The following is a 25,653-nucleotide window of genomic DNA, read 5'->3' on the forward strand; positions in this document are numbered from 1 at the left end:
CACACACATATATATATATATATATATATATATATATATATATATATATATAGAGATGAGTTTATGTAGAGAGAATAAATCCTGGAAACAAAAGAAAGACCAGGATAAAAGACAGGGAATTCAGCACTCTTTTTTACAAAATTTAACTGAAGCTCAAAATAAATACACAAATGTGTCGACCTAAAAGCTAATGTAGCTGCAAAGGAGAGAACTCTTTGGCACTAACAGTATTATTACATATATATATATATATATGCTCAGAAGGTAAAAAAATGCAAAAAGACCCAATAGGTAGATATGATCAATTTATAAGTATGTCAAAATAGCATAAAGAAATACAACTTGTTACAAACCTGACCGGTCAGGGGTTAGTGTCTATACCACAACAGAAATCATCAACATGATATGTAATTGTTTTCACAGGCCTGTAGAGCCATATGTGATAGCTGCAGGATTTAGAGTGGGGGACAGTAATTAGACTACTACACCCTACTGCTTGCAGCACCTTAATATGTAAGGCTAAATGCCGGGCAGATTATTATCTGGGATCTAAGTAGTTACAGTTAGTGTGCCCCAACACCTATGCAGCTTAGAAGTCAAAACATAAATTGCACATATACATGTTACTTAAAAGATATATTAGTGGGGGACTGGAAGTCAAGCTACTACACCCAGCTGCATACGGCACCTTATAGTATTAAGGCTAAATGCCGGGCAGATATTTTATGGGATCTAAGTAGGTTGCTGTACTGTGCCCCAAAATATGTACAAATATCTTGTTACCATGCAAGCAAACAGCTAAGAACAGTATTATATAGCCAGCTTTGCTGGATAGTCACTTAGAAGCAGCTACTCTTGATATCGGGTATAAAAGTCCCTTTAGATAGAGTTATGCAAGCAAGAAGGTTAGCCGTGAAGCAGATACAGATAGTTGTAGAAAGCACAAGGTATAGCCTCAGCGTAGCGTGATATTAATAAGCTTCAAGCATATATTAGTGTAGCGTTTCCTTGGGGGACTTTAGCATATACCCTCTCATCAGGGTAGCATCATCCAAGACAGTCAATCAGCAGCCTATTACTCAGGCAGTGACAAGGCAGTATACGACCTGTTTCCTTCAAAGTTATTCCTGTGACTGAATCATAGAAGATGCGCCTCATTGAGTAGTCGGGAACTCCATTCTAGAGTTCGCTTGCAGCGTGTCTGTTCCGTGTGTACAACACCAATCACATGCTCCGGTCAGCTCGTCCAATGCCGACACGCGTTTCACCCGCTAGGTATGTCGGGCTTCGTCAGGGCGTGATGACGTTGGGAGTGCTTCGTCTCCCTTTTAAACTTTACTTAGTGACACGCCCCTATTGATAAAGTCTCACAATGCTTCATCAGCGATGCTGGTTAGTAAAGGGACAAACCCTTTGAAGTATATGTTGATTAATGCTAATATAGTAATGATACAAAAGGTTAAAGTAAATTCATTTAGAAAAACTTTGCATGCTAGGATAAAGAGATCATATACACCTGAGAAAAACAATTGGGTTTTTGTTTGAATAAAATACTAAAAAATTCGTCAAAACATATGATTTACCTATTTAGCCTTATTTGCCCTAAAAAGATAGTAAAGAAAATATTCAAATACAGCAAGATAAATGCTGTAATATATAAGATATAGGGGCTTGTCTGTACCGGGAAAAATTATTATGGAATGCGAATGATGAATACAACAGCCATACTTTATAAAAAGCATGCCATGTCTATTCTATCATTCAGCCCTTTAGGTATCTGAGTTTGGAGGATCGTAATCCACCTGCATTCCTTTTGGAGGAGGACCTTGTCGTTATCGCCTCCTCTGTTGTTGGTAATGCCTCTGTCAATGCCTATGAATGAAAGGGAGTCAGAAATGCAGGCGTGAGCATCCTCAAAGTGCTTAGCCACATTGCTTTTGGGATTCTTATTTTTAATGTCATCCCTGTGCTCAGTAATCCGGTCTTTAATGGCTCTCCGAGTTTTGCCCACATAGAACCGTGGGCAACTGCAGGAGAGAAGGTAGATGACACCTTCAGTGTTGCATGTAATGTGATGTTTTAGTTTATACGTCTTGCCAGTATGTGTGGAGAAAACTTTAGTTTTTACCATGTATTTGCACGCCACACATCTTCCACATGGATGATTTCCCGTGGATCTATGTGTAGTGAGCCAGTCAGTTTGTTTTTTGGGTGATACAAATTGGCTTCTCACCAGTTTATCCCTAAGGTTAGGTGCTCTTCTGGCAGTGATGTTAGGGTGGTCTCCCACCTCCTTTAATACCCCTTCATCACTTGTTAAAACATGCCAGTTTTTATCAAGTATAGTTCGCAGAGCTGACCAGTGACAATTAAAGTCTGCGATCAGTCTAATAGGACCTTGCACAGGTTTCTCCTTTGGTATCAGGAGTTGCTCACGATTTTGGTGGGCTGCTTCATACAGAGCCCTTTTAATGACTCTCTTCGAGTACCCCCTGTCTTCAAAACGTTTTTTCATTTCTTGTGCATGCTCATAATATTTTGTTTTTGTTGAGCAATTGCGGCGTAACCTGAGAAACTGTCCTTTGGGTATTCCTTTTTTAAGGTGGTCAGGATGGTGGCTAGTTGCAAGAAGCAAACTATTGGTGGCCGTCGTTTTACGGAAGTTCTCAGTTTCAATTAGACCCTGATTAAGATGTATTTTAATGTCCAAAAAGGAAATTTCCTTCCTACTGGACTGCAATGTAAGAAGGATATTTTTATCATTCTTATTCAGAGTATCCACAAAATCCAGGAGACCCTGTTCAGAGCCCTCCCATATGAGGAAAATATCATCCACATATCTAAGCCATATGTGGATGTTTTCCTCAAAGAGAGGGCTCTGATACACATCCTCCATTTCCCATGCTCCCAAGTGAAGGCATGCATAGGTGGGGGCACAAGTCGCCCCCATTGCTGTCCCTTGCTGCTGTACATATATCTTATTATCAAAGAGAAACACATTATTTGTCAAGATGAACTCTAACAGTTCCATGACAAAATCTGTATGTTTATGTGTTTGCGTTCCTCTCATCATAAGAAAGTGTCTGCATGCTTTTATGCCAACATCATGTGGAATTGATGAGTACAAACCTTCCACATCCAAACAGGCCATGATGGCACCTTGAGGGACCGAAAGTTTATCGATTTTCCTTAGGAAATCCGCTGTGTCCAGGATGTATGATGGTAATGTGTTTAAAAAGGGTCTAAGAAAAAAGTCCACATAATTGCCTAAATTTTCAGTCAAACTTCCAATTCCTGCAATTATTGGACGACCTGGCGGATGGCTAGCGTTTTTGTGTATCTTCGGGATACAATAGAAGACAGGTGTTATGGGGTGCTCGGGATAGAGATATTTATATTCCGAATTTGTGATAAGGCCATTACTTTTTGCCTTTTTTAGAATGTTAAACAGGGTATACTGTAGGGAGGATGTGGGGTTGTATGTCATGGATTTATAATGCTTTGTATTTAGAAGCTGACGTTTAGCCTCCAAAACATACATGTTCTCATCCCAGAGGACAAGGTTACCACCCTTGTCCGCTGGCTTGATTAAGAATCCTTTAGCATTCATGAGTTCGCTTAGAGCTTTCCGTTCGGGTTTTGATAGGTTGTCATCCACTATTCCTATAAGGGATAGTTGGTTAACTTCCTTCTCAACCTGTTTCACAAATATATTAACTGCCGGTACCATTGAAAGTTGTGGCATATATTTAGATTTAGCCTTAAAGTCTGAGGTAGTTCTATTGTAACAAGGAATATCCTTTAGTTGCGTGGGGGTATACTGACTCCCCTCATTTTCTTCGAGAAGGCTTTGGAGAGTTTCTACTGTGGGCATGTCCTCTTTAGTGATCCCCTTATGCTAACTACTGAACCTAACAAGAGTCTACAACTCTTTGAATGTGTCACAAGCTTGGTGGCTGCAGGGGACAGAAACATTTTTGACACTTGTGCCTTACCCTGATTCACGCTATTATAATGGCATTTTCATTGTCTGATGAGAACTGGGAAGCTGAATTAACAGCGTCTCTGTCCATGTCTGGCTTGGAAGAGAGTCAGATTGAAAATAGTGCACCGATCAATATTTATGGTGCCTTTAAAAACTATAAAAAACTTTTGGTTAAACAGGTTAAACTCAGGGCTGAGACATCAAGCCTAGAGAATTACATAAAAAATAACATTATACCAAGGGGCCTACGTCTGAGACTAGACCCTGGGACTAACCTGAGGGAGGATGAAGGAGGTGATGCATTCATGGAGGACTGGAATTCCAGTCTTACTGATTGCTCCATCATCTTAATGGGTAAAATGGTAAAGCGTAACAAAGATAGACTGGACAAAACAATCACACAGTCAGAAGAATGCCAAAAGGTGGTTAATACCTTCTCCAATAATACTAATTTTGCCAAATTAAATGATGAAATCAAAGAGCAGATTGCTAAATTGCAAAATGATATAAAATTAAGAAAAGGTAGAAAACTCTCCAGAGACAATGATGACTATAAAAACAACAAAGTATATAACTACTTACCAATAAGGGGTACCTATGATTCTGGCACTGATGTTTCTGATGCAGAATCTGAACATCATAGATCAAACACAGAGAAATCACATAATTTTTTAGGGGAAGGAGGAGAGGAGGTAGGAAGAGAAGGCGGAGGAGGGACAAATTCAGACTCAAGAGAGAGGAGATATCCCTCCAGGCAACGGAGACAGAATCAGAACCAGGGGAATTTTGTCAGGGGCAGACCCCGGCGATACCGGGGACGCAGGGGATATTAAAAACAGCAGAGGAAGGCCTTCAGATAATCAATTTATCGTCATTTAAACTAAACCTTGTTCATATAAAGGTACTTAAAAAAGGTCTTTCGTTCTGTCCAACAAACTACCTTGACAAATTCAACTTTATAAAGGATCTCCACCTGTTTGCCCGAAAAATTGTACTATCTCAGATAATGAAGGGCAAAAGTAGACACCTAGTGGAGGATGTCAACATCACTAAAGAGGACATGCCCACAGTAGAAACTCTCCAAAGCCTTCTCGAAGAAAATGAGGGGAGTCAGTATACCCCCACGCAACTAAAGGATTTTCCTTGTTACAATAGAACTACCTCAGACTTTAAGGCTAAATCTAAATATATGCCACAACTTTCAATGGTACCGGCAGTTAATATATTTGTGAAACAGGTTGAGAAGGAAGTTAACCAACTATCCCTTATAGGAATAGTGGATGACAACCTATCAAAACCCGAATGGAAAGCTCTAAGCGAACTCATGAATGCTAAAGGATTCTTAATCAAGCCAGCGGACAAGGGTGGTAACCTTGTCCTCTGGGATGAGAACATGTATGTTTTGGAGGCTAAACGTCAGCTTCTAAATACAAAGCATTATAAATCCATGACATACAACCCCACATCCTCCCTACAGTATACCCTGTTTAACATTCTAAAAAAGGCAAAAAGTAATGGCCTTATCACAAATTCGGAATATAAATATCTCTATCCCGAGCACCCCATAACACCTGTCTTCTATTGTATCCCGAAGATACACAAAAACGCTAGCCATCCGCCAGGTCGTCCAATAATTGCAGGAATTGGAAGTTTGACTGAAAATTTAGGCAATTATGTGGACTTTTTTCTTAGACCCTTTTTAAACACATTACCATCATACATCCTGGACACAGCGGATTTCCTAAGGAAAATCGATAAACTTTCGGTCCCTCAAGGTGCCATCATGGCCTGTTTGGATGTGGAAGGTTTGTACTCATCAATTCCACATGATGTTGGCATAAAAGCATGCAGACACTTTCTTATGATGAGAGGAACGCAAACACATAAACATACAGATTTTGTCATGGAACTGTTAGAGTTCATCTTGACAAATAATGTGTTTCTCTTTGATAATAAGATATATGTACAGCAGCAAGGGACAGCAATGGGGGCGACTTGTGCCCCCACCTATGCATGCCTTCACTTGGGAGCATGGGAAATGGAGGATGTGTATCAGAGCCCTCTCTTTGAGGAAAACATCCACATATGGCTTAGATATGTGGATGATATTTTCCTCATATGGGAGGGCTCTGAACAGGGTCTCCTGGATTTTGTGGATACTCTGAATAAGAATGATAAAAATATCCTTCTTACATTGCAGTCCAGTAGGAAGGAAATTTCCTTTTTGGACATTAAAATAAATCTTAATCAGGGTCTAATTGAAACTGAGAACTTCCGTAAAACGACGGCCACCAATAGTTTGCTTCTTGCAACTAGCCACCATCCTGACCACCTTAAAAAAGGAATACCCAAAGGACAGTTTCTCAGGTTACTCCGCAATTGCTCAACAAAAACAAAATATTATGAGCATGCACAAGAAATGAAAAAACGTTTTGAAGACAGGGGGTACTCGAAGAGAGTCATTAAAAGGGCTCTGTATGAAGCAGCCCACCAAAATCGTGAGCAACTCCTGATACCAAAGGAGAAACCTGTGCAAGGTCCTATTAGACTGATCGCAGACTTTAATTGTCACTGGTCAGCTCTGCGAACTATACTTGATAAAAACTGGCATGTTTTAACAAGTGATGAAGGGGTATTAAAGGAGGTGGGAGACCACCCTAACATCACTGCCAGAAGAGCACCTAACCTTAGGGATAAACTGGTGAGAAGCCAATTTGTATCACCCAAAAAACAAACTGACTGGCTCACTACACATAGATCCACGGGAAATCATCCATGTGGAAGATGTGTGGCGTGCAAATACATGGTAAAAACTAAAGTTTTCTCCACACATACTGGCAAGACGTATAAACTAAAACATCACATTACATGCAACACTGAAGGTGTCATCTACCTTCTCTCCTGCAGTTGCCCACGGTTCTATGTGGGCAAAACTCGGAGAGCCATTAAAGACCGGATTACTGAGCACAGGGATGACATTAAAAATAAGAATCCCAAAAGCAATGTGGCTAAGCACTTTGAGGATGCTCACGCCTGCATTTCTGACTCCCTTTCATTCATAGGCATTGACAGAGGCATTACCAACAACAGAGGAGGCGATAATGACAAGGTCCTCCTCCAAAAGGAATGCAGGTGGATTACGATCCTCCAAACTCAGATACCTAAAGGGCTGAATGATAGAATAGACATGGCATGCTTTTTATAAAGTATGGCTGTTGTATTCATCATTCGCATTCCATAATAATTTTTCCCGGTACAGACAAGCCCCTATATCTTATATATTACAGCATTTATCTTGCTGTATTTGAATATTTTCTTTACTATCTTTTTAGGGCAAATAAGGCTAAATAGGTAAATCATATGTTTTGACGAATTTTTTAGTATTTTATTCAAACAAAAACCCAATTGTTTTTCTCAGGTGTATATGATCTCTTTATCCTAGCATGCAAAGTTTTTCTAAATGAATTTACTTTAACCTTTTGTATCATTACTATATTAGCATTAATCAACATATACTTCAAAGGGTTTGTCCCTTTACTAACCAGCATCGCTGATGAAGCATTGTGAGACTTTATCAATAGGGGCGTGTCACTAAGTAAAGTTTAAAAGGGAGACGAAGCACTCCCAACGTCATCACGCCCTGACGAAGCCCGACATACCTAGCGGGTGAAACGCGCGTCGGCATTGGACGAGCTGACCGGAGCATGTGATTGGTGTTGTACACACGGAACAGACACGCTGCAAGCGAACTCTAGAATGGAGTTCCCGACTACTCAATGAGGCGCATCTTCTATGATTCAGTCACAGGAATAACTTTGAAGGAAACAGGTCGTATACTGCCTTGTCACTGCCTGAGTAATAGGCTGCTGATTGACTGTCTTGGATGATGCTACCCTGATGAGAGGGTATATGCTAAAGTCCCCCAAGGAAACGCTACACTAATATATGCTTGAAGCCTATTAATATCACGCTACGCTGAGGCTATACCTTGTGCTTTCTACAACTATCTGTATCTGCTTCACGGCTAACCTTCTTGCTTGCATAACTCTATCTAAAGGGACTTTTATACCCGATATCAAGAGTAGCTGCTTCTAAGTGACTATCCAGCAAAGCTGGCTATATAATACTGTTCTTAGCTGTTTGCTTGCATGGTAACAAGATATTTGTACATATTTTGGGGCACAGTACAGCAACCTACTTAGATCCCATAAAATATCTGCCTGGCATTTAGCCTTAATACTATAAGGTGCCGTATGCAGCTGGGTGTAGTAGCTTGACTTCCAGTCCCCCACTAATATATCTTTTAAGTAACATGTATATGTGCAATTTATGTTTTGACTTCTAAGCTGCATAGGTGTTGGGGCACACTAACTGTAACTACTTAGATCCCAGATAATAATCTGCCCGGCATTTAGCCTTACATATTAAGGTGCTGCAAGCAGTAGGGTGTAGTAGTCTAATTACTGTCCCCCACTCTAAATCCTGCAGCTATCACATATGGCTCTACAGGCCTGTGAAAACAATTACATATCATGTTGATGATTTCTGTTGTGGTATAGACACTAACCCCTGACCGGTCAGGTTTGTAACAAGTTGTATTTCTTTATGCTATTTTGACATACTTATAAATTGATCATATCTACCTATTGGGTCTTTTTGCATTTTTTTACCTTCTGAGCATATATATATATATATGTAATAATACTGTTAGTGCCAAAGAGTTCTCTCCTTTGCAGCTACATTAGCTTTTAGGTCGACACATTTGTGTATTTATTTTGAGCTTCAGTTAAATTTTGTAAAAAAGAGTGCTGAATTCCCTGTCTTTTATCCTGGTCTTTCTTTTGTTTCCAGGATTTATTCTCTCTACATAAACTCATCTATTTTACATAAGGGTCTGCACCAAATATTTGATATATTCTAGACCATACCAGTATTAACCTAGAAGTAAACTGGTTGGTTACTCCTTGTTTAAGCTCATAGCAATTGCGTCCCCTCCGCTATTAAATTTGATATATATATATATATATATATATATATGATAATGTTAATGTAATATATATATATATATATATATATATATATATATAAGAATAGATATATAATTGAAGTGATAAAATACTTATTTAAAAATATAATTTTCCTGTATGTGAAGAACATTAGAATGTGAAATATTTACAGTACATACACAGTAGAACACATTATTAAATATTATTATTGAATTATTATTTAGATGCATATATATATATATATATATACTGTATATATATATATATATATATATATATTTATATATATATATAAAAATATATATATATATATATATTTATATATACACAAAACACGGAAGGGAACTGCACTCTCATACCGGACCGGGTACACATCCCATGACCCTGCAACATGCTCAGCCCTGGGTGCCACTGGCACTCACAGGAAGCTGTGCTGTCCCCAGAGCCACAAGCAGTTAACCCCAGACAGGTCTGGATGCAAGAACCATAGGGAAAATTACAAAACAAATTAATACAACACACAGAGAAAACCCAGCACTCACTTACAAGCTCTCAGCTAAGATTTAAAAGCAAAAATGGAAAGGTTAGTCACCGCATCTGGCCAAATGGGACAAGCTCAGGTACCACGTCAAGGTCCTTTCCAATACCTGAGACCCTAAAACAGCCACACAATTTCTCTGTGTGTTGTATTAATTTGTTTTGTAATATTCCCTATGGTTCTTGCACCCAGACCTGTCTGGGGTTAAAGGGACATTATACACTCATTTTTTCTTTGCATAAATATTTTGTAGATGATCTATTTATATAGCCCATAAAGTTTTTTTTTAAAATAAATGTATAGTATTGCTTATTTTTAAATAAAATTGCTCTGATTTTCAGACTCCTAACCAAGCCCCAAAGTTTTATGTGAATACTGTCAGCTACCTTCTCCATTTTGCTCCTGTTTGTGTAAAGGGTCTTTTCATATGCAAGAGAAGGGGGAGGGGGGGGGGATATCTTATTTGTCCCTTGCAGTGGGCTTTCCAGCTACCTTTTCAACAGAGCCAAACTGACAGCTTCTAAGTAAGTTTTTAAACAGTTTTATACTGGATTTTTATACAGTTATATGAAAATGAGTGTATACTGTCCCTTTAACTGCTTGTGGCTCTGGGGAAAGCACAGCTTCCTGTGAGTGCCAGTGGCACCCAGACTGAGCATGTTGCAGGGTCATGGGATGTTTACCCGGTCCGGTATGAGAGTGCAGTTCCCTTCTGTGTTTTGTATATGTCTAGGGTGGTTACATATTCTGGTGCACCCTTCCCATGTTTTCAGTTTGTTTGGATTTGAAAGCTTGCATTGTGTGGCTGTTTTAGGGTCTCAGGTATTGGAAAGGACCTTGACGTGGTACCTGAGCTTGTCCCATTTGGCCAGATGTGGTGACTAACCTTTCCATTTTTGCTTTTAAATCTTAGCTGAGAGCTTGTAAGTGAGTGCTGGGTTTTCTCTGTGTGTTGTATATATATATATATATATATATATATATATATATATATATATATATATATATAATAGCCCTATGCAGTCAAATACATGGCCATATACCATATACTTTTGAACCCTTATAAAAAAAAAGTATTTTTAGGTCTAATTTTTATCAGATAGTGTTGATATGAGTGTAACAGTTTATGTTACTGTATTTATGTTGTGTTTGGTGCAACTTTTATTTTAGCCCTAACCCCATAGGCGAGGTCTTTAGTCGTGCTAACCCAAAATGCGATAAATTCAATTGCACTCAAGCAAACACGTTTACTTTTAACTTGTTATACTTGCTTAAATTAAGGCAACCCCGATATTCTAATATCGCTTGTAAGCAAACGATAGCATTCCACTTGTACACATTATTAAATATTATTATTGAATTATTATTTAGATGCATATATATATATATATATATATATATATACTGTATATATATATATACTGTATATATATATATATATATATATATATATATATATATATATATATATATATATATATATATATATATATAAAACACGGATTGGAACTGCACTCTCATACCGGACCGGGTACACATCCCATGACCCTGCAACATGCTCAGCCCTGGGTGCCACTGGCACTCACAGGAAGCTGTGCTGTCCCCAGAGCCACAAGCAGTTAACCCCAGACAGGTCTGGGTGCAAGAACCATAGGGAAAATTACAAAACAAATTAATACAACACACAGAGAAAACCCAGCACTCACTTACAAGCTCTCAGCTAAGATTTAAAAGCAAAAATGGAAAGGTTAGTCACCGCATCTGGCCAAATGGGACAAGCTTAGGTACCACAGAGAAATTGTGTGGCTGTTTTAGGGTCTCAGGTATTGGAAAGGACCTTGACGTGGTACCTGAGCTTGTCCCATTTGGCCAGATGCGGTGACTAACCTTTCCATTTTTGCTTTTAAATCTTAGCTGAGAGCTTGTAAGTGAGTGCTGGGTTTTCTCTGTGTGTTGTATGTATGTATATATATATATAAATATATATATATATAATATCCCTATGCAGTCAAATACATATACCATATACTTTTGAACCCTTTTAAAAAAAAAAAAGTATTTTTAGGTCTAATTTTTATCAGATAGTGTTGATTTGAGTGTAACAGTTTATGTTACTGTATTTATGTTGTGTTTGGTGCAACTTTTATTTTAGCCCTAACCCAATAGGTGAGGTCTTTAGTCGTGCTAACCCAAAATGCGATAAATTCAATTGCACTCAAGCAAACTCGTTTACTTTTAACTTGTTATACTTGCTTAAATTAAGGCAACCCCGAAATTCTTATATCGCTTGTAAGCAAACGATAGCATTCCACTTGTAATCTAGCATTAAATGTTTTCTCTTTGATTTATTTTTCCATCATGGTGTTTTTTCCATAACTTAAACAGTAACAAAGTTCTACATTACCATTGTTTATGCACTACATTATTGCAACATTGTAGTACAATTTTCAACAAATTACATTCCAAAAGTATGTACTGTTATGTCTGTTTCTTCTCTTTATTTCTATTCCTACGGAGCTCCAGATGTGTCACACAAGATTTTTTTTATAAATCGTAAGCACATTTTGCTAAATCATGCTCACTATTTATTATATCATGCGCACAATTAAGCTATATCATGCGCACGATTTAGTTAAATCGTGCTCACAATTTGGCTAAATCATGCGCACTATTTCGCTAAATTGTGAGCACGAATTATAACAAATTATAATCATGCTATTCCACTTTAAGCATGAATCCTCCCACTTACAGCACCAGCTAATATTACTTTCAGTTTCAGTTCAGTCAGGAATGGATCAATACAGACAGATTGGTAAGTGTGGCCCTTAGCTTCAGTCAATGTTAGCATTATGTTATGTGACAAACAGTACAATTAGTATTGCAATGCTCACAAAGTATATTTATCCTTTCACAATACAATGCAATTATATTCAAATTATTGGAGGTGAAATAGGTGTAAATTATATTATATTGAAATTATATATTGAACAGAAATTAGTTAATTTGTCAGGTTAAAAACTGGTTTCTCAAAACAAAATAGTTGTGCTCCCTGTAAAAAATCATGAATTGTACAATTTCAAATACATATTTTTCTGTCATTTCTCTATAAAATATTGTCACATTCTTCTGTCTTTTCTTAAGCAGGCAATTCATTTTTAATTAATACTATAGAAACATCTAATTTGATTCCACTACCTAAAGAAAAAAATGGCAGTGAGAACTGTACACATTTTCATAATGCTCTGTGCACAATAGAATCATGGAAGCCTGTGTTATTGTACACACAATGCTGTACATTGCAAAGTTAATCCAAAATATAGGGATTAGATCCCAAAGCAGTATAGTTGCAAAATGTGTTGTTTAAATTGAACTATCTGACTACTGAGTACAATGTAAAGTTTAAAGGGACAGTCAACGTCAAATGTTTTATTACCCATTCCCCAGATTTGCACAACTAACATTGTTATATTAATATAATTTATAAGAACTAAAATCAATAGCATTTTATATGTTTTTCACAGCAAGACAAAAGCTAGTTAATGTGTACCATATAGATCAGGGTTCCTCAAACCACAGGTCGGGACCCATTACTGGGTCACAACACCATGTGTACTTGGTCTCAACTTGTGTGTGTGGTGTAGGAGTGTGTGTGGTGTATTGTATGAGATTGAGTGTGTGCTGTGCGTGTGTTGTGTATGAGAGTGTGCGATGTGTGTTGTATGAGAGTGTGTGTGAGTGTTGTATGAGCGTGTGTGTGTGTGGTGTGTATGTTATATGAGAGCGTGTGTGGTATGTGTGTTGTATGAGTGTGTGTGTGTGTGTGTGTGTGGTATGCGTGTAATATAAAAGTGTGTGTATTATATGAGAGTGTGTGTTGTATGAGAGAGTGTGTGTTATATGAAAGTGTGTGTGTATGTGTGTGTGTTGTAAGAGAGTATATGGGGTGAGTGTGTGTTGTATGAAAGTGTGTGTGTATGTGTGTGTTGTAAGAGAGTGTATGGTGTGAGTGTGTGTTATATGAAAGTGTGTGTGTTGTATGAGAGTGTGTGTGGTATGTGTGTTACATGAAAGTGTGTGTTGTATGAGACTGTGTGTGTTATATGAAAGTGTGTGTATATGTGTGTGTGTTGTAAGAGAGTATATGGGGTGAGTGTGTGTTATATGAAAGTGTGTGTGTGTATGTGTGTGTTGTAAGAGAGTGTATGGGGTGAGTGTGTGTTATATGAAAGTGTGTGTGCTGTATGAGAGTGTGTGGTATGTGTGTTTACATGAAAATGTGTGTTGTATGAAGGCGTGTTTGTGTGTGTGTTGTATGAGTGTGTGGTGTGTGTGTTGTATGAGAGTGTGTGGTGTGTGTGTTGTATCATTGTGTGTGTTGTATGAGAGTATGTGTTGTATGAGAGTGTGTGTTATTACGTTTTACAACGCTTTCAAATTTGACTACAATCAGGAAAAAGCATGCACATATTTTAGTCTCTTTGCCAAAAATTGCAGCTATTATGATGTTTATTTCTTAAGAAATGTTCAGACCAAGTCTAAAAATTGGGTATGTGGTATCATGGCACTGGGTCTTGGTGGGAAAAGTTTGAAGAACCCTGATATAGATAACACTGAGCTGACTCTCGTTGAATCGTGAGTGATCACCGATTGGCTAAATTCAAGTATGCACACACCTCTGAGATAAATGGGATTGGTTCAAAGCCTTAGATAAAAGGTAATCACAGATTATTTAGCATTGTATTGTGAAAGGATAACTATTCTTTAATTGCAATACTAATTGTACTGTTTGTCACATAACATAATGCTAACATTGACTGAAGCTGAGGGCCACACTTACCAATCTGTCTGTATTGATCCTAACACTGACTGAACTGAAACTGAAAGTAATATTAACTGGTGCTGTAAGTGGGAGGATTCATGCTTAAAGTGGAATAGCATGATTATAATTTATTATAAATCATGTTCACAATTTAGATAAATTGTGAGCACGATTTAACTAAATTGTGAGCATGATTTAACTAAATTGTGAGCACAATATAGCTTAATTGTGCGCACAATAAAATAAATTGTGCGCACGATTTAGCAAAATGTGCTTGTCGATTTATAAAAAAAATCTTGTGTGACAACTCTGGGGCTCCGTACTATTCTATACAATCTAATATTTTCAATATATGTTTTTAATCATATAAAAAAAATGGTACTGCCCCTCGAGGAACAAGTTTCAAGTATTAAGAACAAAAATCTTCAAAGATTCATAATCTTTATTTTTGTGTTTTGATATATAATTTTTGTGCTTCGTTGTATATTTCTAACATGGCTTCTTTTACTGCTGGATGAAGAAATGTACAATTCACACAATGTTAAAATGACATTCTTGTGGAAAGTACTTCAGCATATAACTTAAAAGGTTTTAGAGCAAGCAAAATCCAGCTAGCAAGGAATCATTTTCTTTGGAGCCAAATATGCAAGGAGGTCTCTGTGAAGGAAATGTTTGCTAAAACTAAGAAAAAGTTGGCAGACATTCACAAAATTATGAAATTAAAATTAACAGAGTAGAAGCAGGCTGCACAGAGAACCGGTGGAGGCCCAACTTATAGGGCAGAATTGACTGACCATGAGAAACTTTTATATTGGCACATAGGAGACAACATCATTTTGGCCTGGATGTTTCAGCAGATACCATTATTTAAGAAGTCATTTTAATTGTATTATTTATATATTTGTTATTTCTCTCACATTATTTTTGTGGTTATTCAAAAAGAACCTGAAGTCTAAGGTCAAGAAAGAAATGAGACACATGATGCTAGTCAAGCAGGTAGCCAAATTACTGACGTGACAGCTACACAGGATGCATGGCAGGCAGCTACACCTCATCCTGAAGCAAAATAGGGGCCTTGAATTAGTGGTTCGCAAGTATTTTAATGTTTCGATAATTGTAATTGGGTTTCTTTTTCATTTATACAGCAGATCATGTGGATTGGTATATGAATATCATCAATGTATATTTTTACTTTGTACTATTGCACCATTTGCAAACACATACCATTATCTTGAATTGAGTATGAAAAAATGAGGTTTTGTGTCCCTTTGAAGGGGCAGTATAAATGCAAAATATTATTGTTTAGAAAAAGAGGATAAACACTTTTTTATCGTTTGACATAAAAATTCTGTTATATTTATATACTGCTAGATTACGAGTTCTGCGTTAGCCTTAAAAAGCAGCGTTAAGGGGTCCTAACGCTGCATTTTAACGCCCGCTGGTATTATGAGTATGGCAGGTACAGGTGTACCGCTCACTTTTCTTCCGCGACTTTTGGCTACCTCAAATCCACTTACATCATTTGCGTATCCTATCCTTTTAATGGGATTTGCCTAACGTTGGTATTACAAGTCTTGGAAGAAGTGAGCGGTACAGCCTCTACCTCCAAGACTCCTACTGCATTTAAAAGTCAGTAGTTAAGAGTTTTATGGGCTAACGCTGGAACATAAAGCTCTTAACTACAGTGCTACAAAGTACACCCATAAACTACCTATGAACCCCTAAACCGAGGCCCCCCTACATTGCAAACACTATAATAAAATTATTTAACCCCTAAGACAAAGTTGTAGCATAATCCGTAAGTAGTAATGTATTTTTCATTTTTATCTCTATGTCTACTAGTGTACCAAATGTGGAACAATAATATTGTTTGATTTAGAAAGGTTATACAATTTTAATAAAGTTTCTAATTTACTTTTATTATGTAATATACTTCATTCTCTTGCAGCATCGAACATAAGCTTTCTGTGTTTTCAGACTCCTATTGAGTTCTATGGCATCCGCGACCTGAAGGGTGGCGGATTGAAAACCAGGTACGCTGAGTCGGAAAAGACGCAAGATTAACTGTAGAAATGTTGATAACTTCATGAGAGCTTAGAATAGTGTCGAATAGGAGGGCGAATGAACATGATTGCGCTCGAATTCCACAGGTTTTAAACTCGCATCAATCTGCTTCTGATTGAGATTGCGGGATCGTATGTTACATCACAAATTTCAACATTTGACAATCTTGAGGCTTTGATAACTACGGTGGATCAATCTTGCGACAATTACAACGCGGAATTCAAGTGTATTTTTGGTTGACGCTTTGATAAATATCCCCCTAAGTCTATTATTAAGAAGTGGAAGGTATTTGGTACAACACAGACCCTCTTTGGATCAGGACATCACTCCAAACTGGATGAAAGAGCCAGGAGGAAACTGGTCAGAGAGGCTACCAAGAGGTCCACAGCAACTCTGAAGCAGTTGCAGATATTTATGACAAAGAGTTGTCATTATGTGCATGTGACAACAATATCACAAAGTCTCCACAAATGTGGCTTGTATGGGAGGGTTGCAAGAAAAAAGTCACTCCTCAAGACAGACCACATGCAGTCACAACTGAGCTTTGCCATTATACATCTAGGAGATTCTGAGGCCACATGGAAAAAGGTGTTATGATCAGATGAGACGAAAATTTAATTATTTGGCCTCAACACCAAACTATATGTCTGGAGGAAATCCAATACAGCTCACAATCTAAATAACACCATACCTACAGTAAAGCATGGAGGTGGTAATATCCTGTTATAGGGGTGTTTTTCTGCAGCAGGTACTGGAGCACTTGTCAGGATAGAAGGAAAAATGGATGGGGCAGAATGCTGTCAAATTCTTGAGGAAAATATGCTGCCCTCTACCAGGAAGTTTTCAATTGGAAAAGGTTTACCTTCCAACAAGTCAATGACCCAAAGCACACAGCAAAAATGACCACACAGTGGTTGAAGGAGAAAAAGGTGAATGTCCTTGCATGGCCTAGTCAGAGCCCAGACTTAAACCCCATTGAATATCTGTGGCATGACTTGAAGACTGCAGTCCACAAATGGTCGCCATCAAATGTAAGGGAGCTGGAGCAGTTCTTCACAGAAGAGTGGGCAAATATTGCAAAGTCTAGATGTGCAAAGTTAATAGAGACATATCCTGACAAACTAAAGGCTGTAATGAAAGCAAAATGTGGTTCAACAAAATACTGACACAAGGGGGTGATCCTTTTTCCAACTCAGTGATTCTGATTTAGAATTGTCTTTGTGTTTGCCTTACATGTTGGTGTTATATCTTTCACTTGGATGTTATAAGTTGCACTGAGTAATTACAACTGGATAAACAAAAACTGTGTCTGTCTTTATTTCATGCTGCAAAGCAACAAAATGTGATTATTTTCAATGGGAGTGACTCTTTCAATACCCATTTTATCTAAGCCTATGTTGGCTGACCCCTTATTTAAGTTTTATTTTTTTAAATTGCATTGCTTCATGCATAACCATTATCATTCCCTACGGTAATGAGCATAATGTTTTGTGCAGTGCTAGTTCAATACATAATACTTAACATGCATATGTGTATTAAAAATATTTCTTATTTATTCTTTATAGGTGCCCGTCAACTTCTGCAAAGTATGAGACACCTCACTGCCATTATTCTAAGGTATGTTTTTTTATTTTAAATTACTCTATAGAACTATTTAGCACACATGTTATCAAGGTCCAGAATTTTTATTTAAAGTGGGAAACATTTAGTTGAAAACTTTGATTGTTTCCATAGCTGTGTTAGAGATGTAAAATAATAATTTCTATAATTGTTTAATATATGTTTTTCTATTTACAGAGAGAAAAATGAACCTTGAACTTGTACCACTAGCAGAGGAGACTTGCTTACAAGAGGATGCTCCAATAATTGAGGCTGATGTTGCTGCTTGTGTATCCCCAACCCCACCCAGCATACAAAACCCCTACCTTAGAGTTAGAGGAAAATCTACAAGGAAGAGCTATTCTACCTGTACAACACCACCAGGAAAGGACTAGAACAGAATTGGAGTTCCTCACAGATATGGCTTCTTCATTTGCAGATGAACAAAGACAGTATCTTGCTAGCAGACTAAGGATAGAGGAGGAAAAAAAGGGGTTAAAGAGGAAGCATAACAATCTCCTAAAAGAACAAATAAGATGACAACAGGAATATGAATAAATTGGAGATACTTTCCAAATGAAGCTCTCAATCTATATATAAAGATATACCAACATTTTAATAAGTTAATATTACTTTTTCAAATAACAGTTCATACTTTATGTTTTTATACTTTATACATATATATTCAAAGTTTATTTGTTTGTTCGATTAATAATGCTGTTATTCACTTTTATTGAAAAAAATATTTTGGAGAATTTTATATTTTTTTAACAAACCAATAAAAACCACATTAGATATAATTCAATACATATTGTTCAAACATTCATTTGATGTTAATGTGTCCTGTAGAAGTGATAAAAAAATAATAATATTGGCAGCAATAGGGAACACTATTTTAGATGGGCCTTTATTCATCCATTATAATGAAGCTACACTATAACTTACTTTTTAACATAGGCCTAGATTTGGAGTTTGGCGGTAGCCGTGAAAACCAGCGTTAGAGGCTCCTAACGCTGGTTTTAGGCTACCTCCGGTATTTGGAGTCACTCAAAAAAGGGTCTAACGCTCACTTTTCAGCCACGACTTTTCCATACCGCAGATCCCCTTACGTCAATTGCGTATCCTATCTTTTCAATGGGATCTTTCTAACTCCGGTATTTAGAGTCGTGTCTGAAGTGAGCGTTAGAAATCTAACGACAAAACTCAGCCGCAGAAAAAAGTCAGTAGTTAAGAGCTTTTTGGGCTAACGCCGGTTCATAAAGCTCTTAACTACTGTGCTCTAAAGTACACTAACGCCCATAAACTACCTATGTACCCCTAAACCGAGGTCCCCCCACATCGCTGCCACTCGATTAAATTTTTTAACCCCTAATCTGCCGACCGCCACCTACGTTATACTTATGTACCCCTAATCTGCTGCCCCTAACACCGCCAACCCCTGTATTATATTTATTAACCCCTAATCTGCCCCCCACAACGTCGCCGCCAACTACCTACAATAATTAACCCCTAATCTGCCGACCGCAAAGCGCCGCCACCTACATTATAGCTATGTACCCCTAATCTGCTGCCCCTAACACCGCCGACCCCTATATTATATTTATTAACCCCTAATCTGCCCCCCACAACGTCGCCTCCACCTGCCTACACTTATTAACCCCTAATCTGCCGAGCGGACGGCACCGCTATTATAATAAAGTTATTAACCGCTAATCCGCCTCACTAACCCTATAATAAATAGTATTAACCCCTAATCTGCCCTCCCTAACATCGCCGACACCTAACTTCAAACATTAACCCCTAATCTGCCGACCGGAGCTCACCGCTATTCTAATAAATGTATTAACCCCTAAAGCTAAGTCTAACCCTAACACTAACACCCCCCTAAATTAAATAAATAATTTTAATCTAACGAAATTAATTAACTCTTATTAAATAAATTATTCCTATTTAAAGCTAAATACTTACCTGTAAAATAAATCCTAATATAGCTACAATATAAATTATAATTACATTGTAGCTATTTTAGGATTAATATTTATTTTACAGGCAACTTTGTAATTATTTTAACCATGTACAATAGCTATTAAATAGTTAAGAACTATTTAATAGTTACCTAGTTAAAATAATTACAAAATTACCTGTAAAATAAATCCTAACCTAAGTTACAATTAAACCTAACACTATACTATCATTAAATTAATTAAATAAAATACCTACAATTACCTACAATTAAACCTAACACTACACTATCAATAAATTAATTAAATACAATATCTACAAATAACTACAATGAAATAAACTAACTAAAGTACAAAAAATAAAAAAGAACTAAGTTACAATTAAACCTAACACTACACTATCAATAAATTAATTAAATACGATACCTACAAATAAATAAAATTAAATAAACTAACTAAAGTACAAAAAATAAAAAAGAACTAAGTTACAAAAAAAAAAATATTTACAAACATAAGAAAAATATTACAACAATTTTAAACTAATTACACCTACTCTAAGCCCCCTAATAAAATAACAAAGACCCCCAAAATAAAAAATGCCCTACCCTATTCTAAATTACTAAAGTTCAAAGCTCTTTTACCTTACCAGCCCTGAACAGGGTCCTTTGCAGGGCATGCCCCAAGAAGTTCAGCTCTTTTTCCTGTAAAAAAAAACATACAATACCCCCCCAACATTACAACCCACCACCCACATACCCCTAATCTAACCCAAACCCCCCTTAAATAAACCTAACACTAAGCCCCTGAAGATCATCCTACCTTGTCTTAACCTCACCAGGTATCACCGATCCGTCCTGGCTCCAAAATCTTCATCCAACCCAAGCGGGGGCTGGCGATCCATCATCCGGTGGCTGAAGAGGTCCAGAAGAGGCTCCAAAGTCTTCATCCTATCCGGGAAGAAGAGTAGATCCGGACCGGCAACCATCATCTTCCAAGCGGCATCTTCTATCTTCATCCGATGAGGACCGGCTCCATCCTGAAGACCTCCGACGCGGACCCATCTTAATCCGGCAACGTCCAACTGAAGAATGACGGTTCCTTTAAGGGACGTCATCCAAGATGGCGTCCCTCGAATTCCGATTGGCTGATAGGATTCTATCAGCCAATCGGAATTAAGGTAGGAATATTCTGATTGGCTGATCCGATCAGCCAATCAGATTGAGCTCACATTCTATTGGCTGATTGGAACAGCCAATAGAATGCAAGCTCAATCTGATTGGCTGATCGGATCAGCCAATCGGATTGAACTTGATTCTGATTGGCTGATTCCATCAGCCAATCAGAATTTTCCTACCTTAATTCCGATTGGCTGATAGAATCCTATCAGCCAATCGGAATTCGAGGGACGCCATCTTGGATGACGTCCCTTAAAGGAACCTTCATTCGGCTAGTAGGCGTCGGGAGAAGAGGATGTTCCGCGTCGGATGGAAGATGATGGCTCCCGAAGAAAGAAGATTGAAGATGCCGTTGATAGAAGACTTCATCCGGATCATGGACCTCTTCAGCTCCCGCTTGGATGAAGACTTCATCCGGATCATGGACCTCTTCAGCTCCCGCTTCGATGAAGACTTCAGCCGGATCATGGACCTCTTCAGCCCCCCGCTTGGGATTGGATCAGGACATCGGAGGAGCTCTTCAGGACGGATCGGTGAACCTGGTATGGTGAAGATAAGGTAGGAAGATCTTCAGGGGCTTAGTGTTAGGTTTATTTAAGGGGGGTTTGGGTTAGATTAGGGGTATGTGGGTGGTGGGTTGTAATGTTGGGGGGGTATTGTATGTTTTTTTTACAGGCAAAAGAGCTGAACTTCTTGGGGCATGCCCCGCAAAGGGCCCTGTTCAGGGCTGGTAAGGTAAAAGAGCTTTGAACTTTAGTAATTTAGAATAGGGTAAGGCATTTTGTTATTTTGGGGGTCTTTGTTATTTTATTAGGGGGCTTAGAGTAGGTGTAATTAGTTTAAAATTGTTGTAATATTTTTCTTATGTTTGTAGATATTTTTTTATTTTTTGTAACTTAGTTCTTTTTTATTTGTTGAACTTTAGTTAGTTTATTTCATTATAGTTATTTGTAGATATTGTATTTAATTAATTTATTGATAGTGTAGTGTTAGGTTTAATTGTAGGTAATTGTAGGTATTTTATTTAATTAATTTAATGATAGTATAGTGTTAGGTTTAATTGTAACTTAGGTTAGGATTTATTTTACAGGTAATTTTGTAATTATTTTAACTAGGTAACTATTAAATAGTTCTTAACTATTTAATAGCTATTGTACATGGTTAAAATAATTACAAAGTTGCCTGTAAAATAAATATTAATCCTAAAATAGCTACAATGAAATTATTATTTATATTGTAGCTATATTAGGATTTATTTTACAGGTAAGTATTTAGCTTTAAATAGGAATAATTTATTTAATAAGAGTTAATTAATTTCATTAGATTAAAATTATATTTAATTTAGGGGGGTGTTAGTGTTAGGGTTAGACTTAATACATTTATTAGAATAGCGGTGAGCTCCAGTCGGCAGATTAGGGGTTAATAATTGGAAGTTAAGTGTCGGCGATGTTAGGGAGGGCAGATTAGGGGTTAATACTATTTATTATAGGGTTAGTGAGGCGGATTAGGGGTTAATAACTTTATTATAGTAGCGGTGCGGTCCGCTCAGCAGATTAGGGGTTAATAAGTGTAGGCAGGTGGAGGCGACGTTGTGGGGGGCAGATTAGGGGTTAATAAATATAATATAGGGGTCGGCGGTGTTAGGGGCAGCAGATTAGGGGTACATAGGGATAATGTAAGTAGCGGCGGTTTACGGAGCGGCAGATTAGGGGTTAAAAATAATATGCAGGGGTCAGCGATAGCGGGGGCGGCAGATTAGGGGTTAATAAGTGTAAGGTTAGGGGTGTTTAGACTCGGGGTACATGTTAGAGTGTTAGGTGCAGACGTAGGAAGTGTTTCCCCATAGGAAACAATGGGGCTGCGTTAGGAGCTGAACGCGGCTTTTTTTGCAGGTGTTAGTTTTTTTTTCAGCTCAAACAGCCCTATTGTTTTCTATGGGGGAATCGTGCACGAGCACGTTTTTTAGGCTAGCCGCGTCCGTAAGCAACTCTGGTATCGAGAGTTGAAGTTGCGTTAAAAATGCTCTACGCTCCTTTTTTGGAGCCTAACGCAGCCTTTATGTGGACTCTCAATACCAGAGTTATTTTTATTGTGCGGCCAGAAAAAAGCCGGCGTTAGCTACGCGGGTCCTTACCGACAAAACTCTAAATCTAGCCGATAGCGATTAAATACTAATACCCCGCGCGACGGCCGTCCACTTCGAAAAGTAATTTTTGGTGAGCTAATGGTTTGAACTGTTCTCTAATTGGCGCTCTAGTCATAAGGCACTCAAACATTTTATTTTTGTAGCTAGAGCACCAATTAGAGAACAGTTCATTATCTATAGGCCCTAAAAAATAACTAATTTCCTTTATGCTTGAGATGATTCATGCTTCTATAAATTTATTACAGTAATATATCATTTTAACTAACTTATTTACTAGCCATCCATGTGGCATTTCACCACGTTCAAAGGCAGGAAACAATGCTGACTGCTTTAATATGTGGTAGTCATGGCATGACCTTGGAAAACCCGACCTCACTGCATCACACACACCACCTGCACATACAAGGAATGGAACTGTTTCCTATTCCTATATTGTTCTTCTTAAACTGTGGGCAGTCTAAAGTCAATATGGGTGTAATCAATGGCACTCAGGAAATTTGGGATACGGGCTACATTATAAAATCCTGTTTAGACTGAGAGCCATTCCTCCATATTTCGTGGAACATATATATGTTTTTAGTTGTTTCAGAATAGCCTTTCGAAACAACAGTCAGGTGCATTGAAAGGGAAGGCTGACTCCTGCCAATAGGGTTGCCAGCTGTCCGGTATTTGACCAGACAGTCCGGTATTTTCAGTTGCTGCCTGGTAATACGAATACAAAAAAAATGGACAAGCCTCTCTTAGACAGTCACACTGTCTGTACTTTCAATTTTTTTATTTTATTTGTGATGATCCGCTCCACCTCAGATAACAAGTTCCCTCCCAGAGTTCCACTACCAGCCTGTGTCCCACTCCCAACCAGCAGTCCGGCACCCAATCAAGCCTGTTAGTTGGCTGTTATTAGCTCAGCTGGAGCCGGATTCCTGGTGGGCACAACTTCGCAGCTTGCTCTGACTGAGAGTCTGTCGGGCGGACGTCACGTGATCACGCCGTGCACATGACATCACGTCAGTGAGAAGACCCGGGCTGTGCTGTGCTGTTAGCTGGCTGCTGAGTGCTTCTGAGTCTGCATGCCATTCACTCAGTCAGCAGCAATCTGTCACTTCACTGTGTGTGACACTGACTAGGTAAAATTACATCAGACCTGGTGACTGACCGACCGACCTAGTCAAGTACACAATGAGGTATGTGGCATGTTTGTTAAGATTTAATATAACCCACAAAAAAAGTAATTTTATATATATATATATATATATATATATATAGATATATATATATTTATATATTATATATAATAAATATTATATATATTATATATATATATAATATTATATATATATATATATATATATATATAATGTATATAATATATATTATATATATATTATATATATATATATTTTATATGTATATATATTATATAAATATTATATATATATATATATATATATATATATATATATACACACACACATATAATATATATATATGTATAATGTCCCCTCAAACTCCCCCCCCCCCCCCCCACTCCTGCAGTTGCTTTCTTGGGTGTTCAGTATGTTTGTGGCGGACACCTGGCAACCCAACCTGCCAACAACCCCGTTGGAGACTGCCTGAGATGAGGCAGTTTCAATAAAGTGTAACACTACCAATAGTTTAAGTATTCCAGAAAGAGCTCTGGTCCTTTTGATGTATAGCTCTAGGTTGTTGGCTATAAGGGCATATAGGTTAGTGATGGTCTCCCTGCTGATACTGAAATGTTGCTTTATTTCAGATAAAGCCTCCAGACCACACCTAGGTAGAAATACCCTTGGTACCCTTGCGCTCCTGCAAAGGCAATTCTTCCTCCACCACATGCCTTTCCACTCTGCATGGAATAGAAATTCCATCCTAAATAAGAGATGATGACGTTAACACCACAGAAGCTCCAAGAGAAATGATTTCTACTGCAGTTCTCCATATTATTTATGAAGAGCGGGTGTGCACACACAAGAAAGAGAATTTTATGTGTGCCTTGAGGGGAAAAAATTATAGATCAGTTACTAGGTGATTATACAATTAATGATCTGACAGGAGCAATGTAATTAAATCATTTTTTTGGTGCACCTATGCGACTAAGTGAGTGTGATGCGTCTGGTAGCATTTTACAGGTGATCTTCACTACTTTTTGGGTATATTTTTGATTGATAAATAAGTGAATACAATCGCGTGCATACTTATAGATGCAAAATAGGAAAACTTTACTATTTTAGTTTTGATAAATTTAACCCATAGGCCCCTATTTATTAAAGGTCTTGCGGATCAGATCCGCACGACCTCGCTAAATGCGGAGAGCAATACACTCTCCACATTTAAAATTG

General features: G+C 37.8%; 1 long non-coding RNA gene across 1 annotated transcript; it reads left to right on the forward strand.

Annotated features, from left to right (window-relative positions):
• Nucleotides 1-17,832: 17,832 nt before the first annotated feature.
• LOC128651980 (uncharacterized) lies at nt 17,833-18,818 on the forward strand. Its single transcript, XR_008401236.1, has 2 exons — nt 17,833-18,029; nt 18,210-18,818. It is a non-coding gene; the product is annotated as an uncharacterized LOC128651980 (long non-coding RNA).
• Nucleotides 18,819-25,653: the final 6,835 nt, after the last annotated feature.

This window comes from Bombina bombina, chromosome 3 (genome assembly GCF_027579735.1).
Source record: "Bombina bombina isolate aBomBom1 chromosome 3, aBomBom1.pri, whole genome shotgun sequence".
In the NCBI taxonomy this organism is placed as follows: Eukaryota; Metazoa; Chordata; class Amphibia; order Anura; family Bombinatoridae; genus Bombina; species Bombina bombina.